Here is a 12,833-nt window from a genome sequence, read left to right as displayed (position 1 = left end):
GGAATAGAAGAGGAAATCCTAGAAGGGCATAACCCTAACCCACAAACAAATAAAGAAACAAATCTGAGCCATTTCTCTTCTGCTTCCGTGCATGTCTGTTTAGTCTGGGGCTAATTTGGTTGTTCGTTTTCTTCCTGGAACTGGGGGGCGGGGCACCGCTAAAGGAGCACTCTGCAGGCTAATGGAATGGGTGACGCGACCTGGCGATGCCCCAGAATGATGCCAAACTCAAGCATTTACAATGAGGGGAGCAATGCTTGGGAGGCCAGGTCGGTTCCATGCCTTCGACGGCCATTCCTGATGTCTTCGTGCACGCATGTGAAGCCTTGCAGCTGGATTAAACATGGCCGAAAGGCAAGTGTGTTCTATGGTGCAGTGTGGCCACGGCGGGCGGAGGGTCGAATGTGGGAGACGGCTCACAGCTCCGCCTGCCAGGTCACCTCTGCATTATCATACAGACAGGCCGGCGTGATCTATGGAGGCGTCTGGCATTCAGTAGCTGATGTCACCTTTGAGGAACCATTACTCTGTTTCATTACCAAAACTGACACTAGGCCTCAAAAAAAAATATATACACATACACACACACACACACACACATATATATATATATATATATATATATATATATAACCCACATAAACATATACACGTACATCCATGCCTCAGAACACAAATGAACCGCCACGGAGGCCAGAACCCTTGTGATCACTGTTGACACGGTAGCGTGAGCACAAGCATGTGTAGAGATGATAGGTCTTCTGCCTCTGAGTTTGGAAGAAAAAGCCCGAGCAAATATGCATAGGCTTTGGCGAGGCAAACAAGCCGGCGGCGGGGGCCATTTCCACGCACAACCTGAGACCCATTAACACACAGGTCATACCGAGTCGGGCGGCATGGGTCCGCGTATGCCTCTCCTCGGGACTCGGGCTAAATACAGAAAGTGCACGCACAGAGGATTATTCATGGGAAAGCAACTCTTCTGAAATCGCTGGTAATACAGGTTAAAAGGGCTTTGCGGATAAAACACGGAATTTGCAACAACTACAGCAGAGATCAGGCATAGAGCTGGATCGGGGAGGAAGGCTGCGTGCACACTCGTCCTCCCTTTCTGACTGTGTATTTTACCCACTGTGCATGGCAGAGGGTGGTTTATTTAATCGTGCTTTGAGGAATACTGGTATAATTCCTACCAGCATAGTTTATACCGGCAGGGGTTCAGTTTTGAGATGAAGAAAAAAAAAAAAAAAAAAAAAAAAAACGTGATCAAAGACAGAAAGACAAATGTTTGAACACTTTTATTTGCCGAATTGTTGAAAAAGAATTAATACTTAAATATTTGTAATATTTGTAATACTCTCTGATCAATAATTTGAAAATGAAAAGTGCTTATCTTACATTATCTTACTTTGATGTACAAATTAACATTTGTTACCCTGTCATATACTGCTGTAGTCATATACTGTATGTACTGATATATAATTTTGAACCATATTACCCATGCATGGTTCAAATGAACATTATTTACACTCTCCTGCTCAACAGTAGAGTACTGTAGTGTAGTTCTGAAGACCCTAAACTTGTGGTGTGATGCTAAAAAATGCCCCGGAATCACCCCCGAAAAAGACAACTGAGTGAAACAGCAGCCGGGCAGAAAATGAGGGAGTTCTGTGCCGGAGTGACAGCGGCATGCTGGGCCACCTACGAATTGGCCCAGGTAAGGCAGGAGTGACCTTGTGAAGGGCGCCGTGGCAGCCTGGCATACTGCGAGAAGGATCGACGGAGGAGCACGCGAGCAAGGCTGAGAACCATCCACAGGACGCTAAAGATCTTGGAACCTCCGTACGAGGCCATTATTCTCAAACAAAATGGTGGGAAGCTGTGGAATAAAAACGGAGAGAAGAAAGACGGGAAAACATGCATCATTGCCTTGGGGGTCCGTAAGCGCCCCGCCCCCTCCTCCTCGTTCCTTTAAAATAAAATAAAAAAAAAAAGAGAAGAAGAAGAAAGGGACCAGCCCACAGAGGAGACCATAATGTACTGGCCTCCAAACAAACATGTTTCTTTTTTTCTCTTCGCAGCGCTTTTGAACACAGAACTCCTGCTGCTCTTGCGTGAGGGGGGGGGTCTCTCCAAAATTACAGCAACCACACCCCCCACTTCCCTGTCCCACATGAGGGGGAGGGGTCAAGGTTGTGGTCTAAAAATATGTCTAAGCCAAGCTTCGCAACAATTGAACAATCAAGCCCCCCCCACCCGCCCGGTGACATCAAAGACGCGGGAGGAAGTCGCCTGACCAACTAATTATAACCAATCAGCCACAATCAGCTGCCAGTCCCTTGCATCCATCTGCCCTTGTTATTTGGGGGGTAAACATATTGACCAGTTCAAACATTAGCCAATTAGCCCCCCCCCCCCCACGCCGTCGGCTTCATCCACCCATCACTGTCTTTTTCAAGACTCGATCCATACACTTTTAGGCAGTGGAGGGAAGGTACAAACACCATCTTTTACTATGTCGCAATTCACACTCCTCGAAACAACAACCATAATTTATAATACTAATAATACCTCATTAACAATTCCTCATAATACCACTGTTGATCACTGTACACAATAATCACAATTATCAAAAATTCTACTTGCATTCCTGACATATATATATATATATCAGATATTTACCCACTCATAAAACTGACACCTCTGGCCAGTCCTCCTAGCTAAAGGAAGCCCATAGCAACACCAGGAGTGACATAATGTATGTTCATTATATGCATTTACATACATGTAAATAGTCGGTACCTGTCCAGCTTGTGTTCTACATCAATCTCAACATTCCCTGTATGTGTAACACACTCGGTGATATAAAGTCATTTCGATTCTAAAGCACCCGCTCACTGTATGTGTTCAGTTCATTACTATCATTTGGAACTGTTTGCCTGTGTTGCACTACAGTCTCAATCCGTCAAGACCCAGCCACACTTTTCATACGTTGCACCATTAGCTCCAGAGGAATTCTACTTCCACCCTCTGCGTGGCAATAAACATGCATAAACCTTGAATGGAACTTAGGGGACTTGTTCACGAATGTCACGTCAAGTTCATCTTCTGAAATGATGGCAAGGGAAGAAAAAAAGTGCCTAGGGAATTTTCCTGCCACTCCCTTCCAGATATTGAACAGTTTCAGATTAGGTTCGTTTCATTGAAATACCTTTTACGAACAGGTGCATTCAAGGAATGTCTCCAATGCTTTTTTGGAAAGTAACTGTGCTGTAACTGTGATTACAGGGCGATTCACATAAAACAAGTCCAGGGTCGAAAAACATGGACCCTCACCATTTGTTTCAGCACCTGTACAGTTTAAATTGCTCCCTGTGTGCTTTAATTATCCTCAAAAGTGGATCAACATCCTGGAAGCACGAAGTGGGCAGAGACATGACGCGTGACATGCAAGTCCTTGCTCGGTCTTAGCTGAAGCCAATTAGGCATGATTACTCAGGACTCTTTAAGGGAAAGTGAAGTGATTGTCAAGTGAAGTGAAGTGATTGTCACTTGTGATACACAGCAGCACAGCACACAGTGCACACAGTGAAATTTGTCCTCTCCATTTAACCCATCACCCTGAGTGAGCAGTGGGCAGCCATGACAGGCACCCGGGGAGCAGTGTGTGGGAATGGTGCTTTGCCAAATGGGTGCTGCAACATTATTGGTTGGTTTTGGTTTGTTTCGGTTTTTGGCACTTTTTGGCCCTTGTGCCGTTTTGGTTGTGTTTTGAATAAAAACCTTTGATGAATCTTCATTCCCCCTTCAGCCCTCAGTCGGGACAGGAGGTATATGTTGCACACTTAAAGCGATTCCCTGTGCAAAAACATGGACACGCTGCACGCCCAAGCGCATAAAGAACGGGAGAATGCATCCAATAATTCCGATGCATGAAACGAGAGTGGGCAAAATTAATGGGCATGTGAAATTAATCATATCTGCAGCAGGGCTGGCATGCTAATGGATTATCATTATAAATATTGTAAAATGGCCTCGGTGCGACAGAGCCGACCGGGGCTGGGGCCCGTCTACTATCCATTTCTCACCGCGGCAGGGGCCGAGCGACGGGGGCGCGTTTATCGATCTCCGCACTTTATCCCTTTAAAACAACAGCCGTCAACATGAAAGAAAGAGATAAACGATGACCGAGTCCCCCGGGGACTGTTCCCAAAGATTTCCCATCAGTCCTCTTAACATCCCCCCCACCCGTTCCACCACCGCCTCTACACCTCAAACCCGGCCGCACTTTGTCCTCTGCTTGTTTGCTCCCTCCATTTTCCACCACTCCATGACAGCATCGACGGCAGAAGTCTTTACTGCAGGTGCCTGTTTTTTTTTTTTTTTTTTTACCTTTTGAGTCAAATATTTCCAGAACGTCGCTGTTCTCTCACAGGCAGGAAAAAAGGGAAATGCGTTTCGGGCGTTAAAGAAGTTGTCCGACTCCGATATAAATAGTAATGTCAGTCCAGGCTTCCTGAAAGAGCCGCGGTTCCGCCTTCGGCCTGGCCCGGAGAGCTCCGTACTGTACACTTCCCCAAATTGAATACATCCCTTATTGACATCTTTCCAAAAGAAAGGCAACTACACTGACATTGACAAGGACAGGGGAAAAACTCATTGCCTTAGTGCAAGCTCCAAGCACGGGCCCATCTGTGTTTGCAATGTGCACAACACACACACACACACACACAAATCTGACATTTAAAAAACAGCAGCGGGAAATGAATTAAGACCAATGTGTCACACACAAACACACACACACAAAAAAAAAAAAAGGCCGGGGGAGGGAGCAGCGCCGCAGAATGTGATCTACATTCAGAGAAAGTGACACGCAGCAGGAAGGCGGCTCACGCTCGAGTGGAGAGAAGCCCGGCCTCCCTCACAACCTGTTTTACAGAGAGGGGAACGCCGCAATTCCTCAACAGCGCACAGGAAATCAAACTCACGGCTCCACTCCTGTCAAAGTGCCTGTCTGGCCAGGGCTCACAAACACAGGGTGAAAGACAGAGGGAGCGGTCCAGGGCACAAGTGTGTGAGTGTGTGTGTGTGTGTGTGTGACTGAGTGAGAGAGCAATTGTGTGAGTGAAAAGTCATTTTCAAACTGAGAGAGACTGTAGAGGGTGGATGGGTCATAAAAATATTGTATGAGAATGGATTTTGTATTCATTTTTAGTCATAATGGCATCTTTGAAGATCCTCATATTGATAAAATTGCGTTCCATAAATCCTTTACAAATTGGGTCAGTGGATACATATCATTTAGCTCTCTATAGATTAGGATAACACCAAATACAGACATATTAATTTTGATAAGCATGTTATATCATGGATATGTTTTGGCTGATATGATATGCACTGATGTATTAGCCGTATAATTAAAATCAATGCCTAGTGTGTGGATTTTCCAATTCAGAACATTATTACTATTATTGTTATTTCCAACTTGGATAATTAAAGGTTTTTCTCTTTCAAATATTAAGTTAAAAATAGTTTAACAACACAGTTTATTTTTCCAAAGGATAAATGAATCTTTCGTGTGTTTATGTGTGTAAAAAGGCTGCGGGCCACTGCCTGTCTATCTGTACCCATAAGCCTTTAGAAATGATTATCAGCTCTACAAACACCAATCTTTTATTCCTGTAATATAGTTTTGTTCTGTTTTTATGCCAGACACAAAAAAACAAAAAAAAAACAAAAGAGGCTGCCGCAAATGTTCAAACAAGACAGTAAGAAGCCTCCTCTCACTGTCTCAGAACATGACTGAGGTGTCCTGAAGAGGGACGGAGACAGTAGACGCTGCTGGCGAATGGCCGTGCTGGTCATGGTCATGAAGGATCTAATGCCCTGCCGATGGCCCCATCATCCAACTACACTGAAGCAATAAAAATAATCATCTCCATGGAGCTCTCGGCACATGGCAAGGTACTGTGCATGGTTCTATTTCTACTGCCGCCCATCCTTAAGATGTCTGGAGAGGGAACCGCATCTTTGATTGTAGCCACGGAGGGGGCAACACAAGGCTGGTGCCGGTTCCGTCTGAGAACAAAAGAGCAAGAGAACGCTCCAATCACCACTGAAAGCCACTCCAGTGGCACTTCCTGCAGCCCCGCTGTAAACTCTGGCGGGGGACTGCGACCTACGGCTCCATTCCTGCGCGTTAAAATGATCTCCCGCAGCTTGCAGTCGTGGGCTGGGAGATCGTTTTATTCACACACCGCGCCGTAGAAAACAAACCAACGGAGAAAAAAAAGGGAGACGCATTAAGGTGTCTTATGGAATGCTGCTCGCTCCTTTTTTCAATTTCCCGGGTATTATTTCCTCATGAATTTTTTTTTTTTTTTTTTTGAGAAAGGCGGCCTCTGCACTGAGATTATTAAAAATGGTATCAAGCCGGCAGAGAAGTGGGACAACACCTATTTGCCCTCTAGGCAGCGTGGAGCTTCTAAAGAATGGCTGTTTTTTTCAGTGTCATTGAGGACAGCGGGGGGAAATATAACATTATGTTAGGAATGGCGCACCTCCCGTTCGCTACCTGCGGAAGGCCAATAATAAATAAAGTACAGAAATAAATAATAAAGAGGAAAAAAAAGGAAGGCAGGCCAACGATGGCAGTCATCAGTTATCTTTGAAGGTTTAATGGAATGGCGCCGCGGTGAAGAGAAAGGGGGGGCTGGGGTGAATGGTTTGGGGGGTGTAAGGAGAGCGGCAAAAACAGGGCATCCGGTACCGCAATGCATTTTTTAAGAGACAGAGCTAATCTCAACAGCGAACTCGGCGCTGAAATAGTTTACCCTGTCGCTTTCAGCACAAATGAGTGTCGCAGACATGGCTTAATTCCTCCACGATCGCGCCGCCTTTGAAAAATCCTGTATGACATTGCATTACATTAGCATTCATCAAGAGGACAACCTGCTTCTGCAAGAGTAATGCCCAGACCGGTGTGTGTGTGTGTGTGTGTGTGTGTATGAGAGAGAGTCAAAATGGAAAAGTGAAGTGCTAAGAGAGGCTGTGAAAATTCGTGGAAATAATAATAAAGTAGTGGTCTAGATCTATTTCAGTAGTTTCCGAGTAGCTCCTCAGAAAAGATCTGGCTCTTGATGTACTGCCATCATGCATTAAAGCACAGCAGCACAGGCCTATTCAACAGGAGATCATTTTATTCCTAATATGAACATTACTGACGGTCATCCAGTCAACACTGCATTCAAACCAAGGCTCTAGGTAACAGATTTTGAGCAACAGCAGGATCATCTTTAGAAATTGGATAGATGGTTTGTATCATGTTCACGGGTCATGCTGTAATGCGCTGTAATGGGCACTGTTCATGTAATACTGACTTGTTTTCACTTGACTCAGTGTGGTCGCCACATCATTATAGGAATAATGCGTGCAAAGCAGCCACTAGTTGAACTGACAGGAAGAAAGACACTGAAAGAGGGGAGGGAGCCAAACAGGAATTAGAAAAAAATAAGAGAGTATGTAAGTTTTGCACAAATAGGAGCGATCGGTACAATTCCTTCATTCCACACAATCCTTTAAAACGTTGGCAAGACCTAGAAAGTTCTGCAATATCAGTATTCATGTTTAATCGATGCACCTAATGACAGAAATGCTGTAATTAAAGTATGTTAAAATGTGCCTCTATTGCAATACTGTTAAACATCACCAAGGCATCAATGACCCAAAATACACCACTCACTATGAAGGCTCTAGGATGCTTTTTTTTTTTTTACATATAAAACCCAAGTGTGTCTCTTTACCTTCATGACTGCTTTGCACACTACAGTAATCATTCTAAACAGGTTCATGAGATTTTGTTCAGCCTGTGTAACGTGTGAATAGTTGCACAGAAAATAGTCAGGAAAAAACCTGTCAGAAATTGTGAAAAATGTGAAATTCCAAACTTTTCTAATGCTTCATTCCATTATTAGCATGTAACGTGAAATTTCCATATAAAAAAAGGTCCATGTAAACCCAGCTGGTGCGTGCGAGAGACAACCTGGGATTTATATATTCTACTCTGTTCTGTTCTATTCCAAACGCTAGCGGAAAGAAGAAAAAGATTGGAGGGCAGGGGAAAAGCAGCGAGATGCAGGCCTGGGCGCCTCCTGCTCGCCGGCAGTTTACCGCTTCTCAGGCTGCGGTAATACATCTTTTCTCTTTAGCGATCTCAGAGGTCACATCTCCCGGTTCCCTCTTAATGTATTTTCGGAGCCGACCAAAAGAAACTATTAGCGTAGCGGCAGAGGGGGCCGGCTCCTGGGAGCGGGGGGGTCAGTTTACCGGCCCACTCCCGTCCTTTAGCGGCGGCGCACCTCCAGCATCTCATCAGCCGCTCCATTTCTCCTCCTGTTTCCTTCCTTTCTTCCTCCCGCGGCGCTCCGGTTTCCCCTATTCATCACCGGACACCGCACCCGCCACGGCGGGAGTGACAGGTGGCAGTGGGAGGAGAGGGCGAGGGGACGTCGGTGGACACGCGCTCCCTTTTGTCCGCCCGGGCCTGAACATCGCGGGTCAACAGGGAGAGTGAGGGGAGCAAACAATGGGCTGACAAACTGTCCGTCAGGGAAGCGGCGCCGGCGCCTCCTACCATGCTGGAAAATGCTGTTTACCTTTTCATTCCATGCGTTCTAGCCGGCGCCTGGGCGGACATGTGTGACCAGAGCTTTTCTTCCTCAATTCCTTCAGAGCAGGAAGCCCGAATGGAGCATTCCCATAGTGCAAAGCTTAATAGGGTACAAAAGACACATCCAAGTCATTATTTACTATTCAGTGATTATACATGGCACGTGGAACATGTCGGCTCCCTTTGTGCAAGTCCATCATTAACATGTTCATATTGGACATTACATAATGTGACAGAGAAGAAGATGCCCTCCACTCCACCGATCCGACGGCACCAACAGTTTTGTGGGTATTCGCATTCTGTCTGGCATGACAGGGTTGCCAGATTGGGTGTTTTCCCACATGTTGGGACTAAGTGGTGATGGATAGCGAGGGGGGGAAAGTGAATTCCTAAATCAGCTACAGCGATCTAAGCAGATGTGGCAATTAGTTTACCAAAGAAAATTGAATCTAATGAATTATATTCATTTATATTTATTGTTCACTCTATGCATTTTAAATGTCTCTCTCTCACATACACACACACTCACACACAGGAAGGGTTTACAGCGACTCTCATTCTTACCAAAAGGCAGCACAGGTGTGAAAATGCACATCTTGAATGTGCAATAGCAGCTATGTGCATCCTTTTGTGTTGCTATTGTCAGAATGTTCTCACACATTTCCAATCTTGTGCCTTTCTAGACTCACACACACAGACACAGAGGCACACACACTTGTCTAGAATGATCTCTTTTTGCATTGAATGCTATTTTGGAATCTACTGTATTTTAGCCACAGTAAAGGCTGATGGGGAATAAAATTCAATTCATCAGTGCCATCTCTTATCTGCTATGCCCACGGCTGCGTGTTGGGTAGGTGGGGGTCGGCGCTTCGCCTCCCATGCCCCCCATCACGTGTGTTAATTTACTTTGTGGCTCTTATCTGAGCAGGTGGATGGCGGTTAGCGCATCTCTCTCTCCACGGGTCGGGCAGACACATTGCTCATGCCATTTCCTTTATCGTGCGCCGCCCGGGGAGATGGGAGCGGCGCGGCCGTGATTAAACGGGCTGCTTACCACCTAAGCGGCGTGCGGCTGAAATCACCTGCCTGCCGACACCTCCTCTCCCGGCTGGGTGGAAAGGCGCGATCGCGGCTGAGGTTAGATAAGGCGGGCGGTGGGGCTGAATGTGGGATGTGAGAGGTGGCGGGACGGAACTGCGAACCCCGCAGCTTGGTTCGCCTCTCTCTCCGGTGCCGGCCGGCCTCCACTACGTCTTTGTTATAATGCCTGTCACAGAGGGACCCTGCGATATTCTGTACCGTTTGGCAGCAGAATCCCAATAAATAACCAACAAACGGTGCCAGAAAAAAAAATTTAAAATACGTTTCATTTGACATAATTCATTAATTCATTTATTTGATGCAATGTCTGGTAATGGCAAATGGAGGACCCCACAACATGCCCGGCGTGATGTGCCTGGCATATTAACCACCGTTTTACTGTTAAACCAGCGGGTGTGGGCGCAGCAGGCCCTCACTTAATCACGCCATTCAATGGGCTTATTAGGGAACAATTACTAAATGGCAACGCTTGTAAATCATAAATCATTCATCATGGGCGACTTTAAAAAAATGAGAGCAGCGTTTTGCAGCAAATCTCGTGGCTGTCGGCCTCCTCGTGTGCATTCATGCCTTGGGCCAAGACTGCAAAGCAATACCTTGGCGCTGATCTGTCAAAGATATTGGGGGGGCAGACATGAGACCCCTACTTTAATCAGCACACTGCAAGAAGGCCACCTACTCAGACAGGCATGAAGACAAATACATTCACACATCCAGAGCCTTATTCACTTCCTCTATCAAATTCATTTTTATCCCATTACTATCAGCAATTATTAAATGTTGAATTTATGTTTAATGTTAGAGAATTTCATTTTATGTTATATCAATTTAACCAGTTATTCATTTTCTTTTGTCCTTTACTCATTTTATTCCACTATATAAAACTCTATATATTTTATATATTCACATTTAACCATCTTTCATATATGAGTGTCACATTAATAGTATCTGGAGTGTATCATTGCAGACAGGTGATGCTGAAAGTTTCTTGTGGATGCAACTGAGCTTGTTGACAAGTACGAACCCCTTGAAAAAGTGCTGACAGAGTTCCACTCTCTCTGTACTAATACTGCATTTTAAAATATCTACTTTATAAAAGGAACAGACTGCCTGGTCCTCTTCAGACAATCCTGTACTGTTGAGCTAACTTGTCAGCTATCTCAACCCTGGTCCAACGAGTCAGCTGGACATTTCCCAGTAAGAAGAAAAAAGATTTCTGGAACATATGCTCCACACCCCTAACAACAGCCTCTTCCGGACTTCAGGTTCAGGGCACACTAGGAGTTCAGGACTCCTGATAGCAAAGACCTCCAACTGAAATGTGGCAAAAAGCACAATGAAAGGACAAAAGGAGGACCAGGGTGAGTAATGTCGATCCCTTCATCTCAGTTAGATGTTGGATGTTACATGTACCACAAAAAACACGAAATACTGCATTATGATCCAATATGTATACGTAAAGCTAGAGCTGTCACTTGATTACAACATTTTAACTAATTAATCACATATTTTGCATTGAATTAATCACAAAACATCCATATGCCCATATACGGACACTGTGTTGTCTTGCATTTGCCGTCTAGACAAGAATGGCAAATATGATATGTGAAGTATAATTATTATTTGCTGCATAGGCTACATACGTAGAGTGCAATTTGCAGAGGGAAGTGGTGATGATACTACTGAATTGCTATAATAAAATTTCACCAACTTACTTATTAATAATACTAATAGTGTATTATATGTGTAGTATATGCAAATGAATTGGCAGTGGGATGTATCAGTGCTCTTGTTTTCGTTTCTGTCAGAGTGTCATGAAGTGTCAGAGTGATGGGCGTCCGTCAGTCTTTGTCAGTCACACTGCCACCCACCCACACGTACCCCCCCAAGCGCACTGTTTCTGTTTCTGACTGAGACAGCCACACGCATCCATATCTGCCTGTCTACGTGCCTCGCTCCTTCTCCGCTAATCTATGGCCAGGACAACAAAGCAGCCCCGTCACATGTATGCAGTCTCATATAAAATGCCACGACTCTTAACAACTTGCCCGGCACAGATTATCAGTAATTCGCTTAGATTTGGTGCTGGAAAAAGAGAGCCCGTAAGAACAGACACGTAAGAAGCCTTCATGGACACCAGAATTAGAAAAACAGGCTAGGACCAGCCGAGCACGCCCTGCAGAGAGGCAGGATTCTGGCACGTTGGTGTCACCGCCATTCCACCAGGTGTTCTTGGAGCTTCTTTGGTCAGAACGGGGGTAGTGGCATATTTAGTTGTATTTTTTCCAGGGCGTGCTCGAGAGCTGGGGGGGGCTGCGTAAGTGTGTGTTCTCGCTGATGATAATGGCACTGAACGGCAGCCTGTAACTGCAGTCAAGGGCCACTAACGTTACAATGGAACTGTCAATCACCTGAGAAAAGCATCCTTCACAAAGGTCATGCCATTACCGGTGCCCTTTGGTCAGCAGAGACAAGCAGAAAACCGAAAAATCAGTAAATAAACTTTAAAATCACTTTATTTAGCACTATGGAAAAAAGAAAGCAGTATGAAAGGGTGCCGCATCTTTAGCACTTTGCTGCATGAATCATAACGTAAAAGTTTCTGACACCTCTCATGAATACAATTGGCCCTGGTTTCATTACAGCCTTTCAAAAGTCATCTGGCAAAGGCTACAGAAGCCTTCCTTCAGTTCCACGTGGAATTAGGTGTGGTACAGAATTTAAAAAAATCTTTTTTAAACAACATAGTGATGTCACAAGGCCATACAGATTTACATTTACATTTACATTTACAGCATTTACCAGACGCCCTTATCCAGAGCGACTTACAGTCAGTAGTTACAGGGACGGTCCCCCCCTGGAGCAACTTAGGGTTAAGTGTCTTGCTCAGGGACACAATGGTAGTAAGTGGGATTTGAACCTGGGTCTTCTGGTTCATGGGCGAGTGTCTTACCCACTAGGCTACTACCTAGATTTCCTGTGACAACCATACCTAATGTTGACTAATGATCTTTTCCAGATCAAATTTCAGTTACAAATTACAACTTTCTTTCTCCGTCGG

General features: G+C 45.1%; 1 protein-coding gene and 1 long non-coding RNA gene across 3 annotated transcripts in view; one reads left to right on the top strand and one right to left on the bottom strand.

Moving 5' to 3' along the window:
* ptprga (protein tyrosine phosphatase receptor type Ga) overlaps positions 1 to 12,833 on the bottom strand; it is a 174,735-nt gene that overhangs the window by 53,044 nt on the left and 108,858 nt on the right. The gene's annotated exons all lie outside the window — the stretch shown is intronic.
* LOC114800402 (uncharacterized) overlaps positions 1 to 12,833 on the top strand; it is a 38,066-nt gene that overhangs the window by 21,533 nt on the left and 3,700 nt on the right. The window lies entirely within an intron of this gene.

The sequence above is a fragment of the Denticeps clupeoides genome, chromosome 12 (genome assembly GCF_900700375.1).
Source record: "Denticeps clupeoides chromosome 12, fDenClu1.1, whole genome shotgun sequence".
Lineage (NCBI taxonomy): Eukaryota > Metazoa > Chordata > Actinopteri > Clupeiformes > Denticipitidae > Denticeps > Denticeps clupeoides.
The sequence above is the reverse complement of the archived record's forward strand: the minus strand, read 5'-3'. Positions and strand labels throughout refer to the sequence as shown.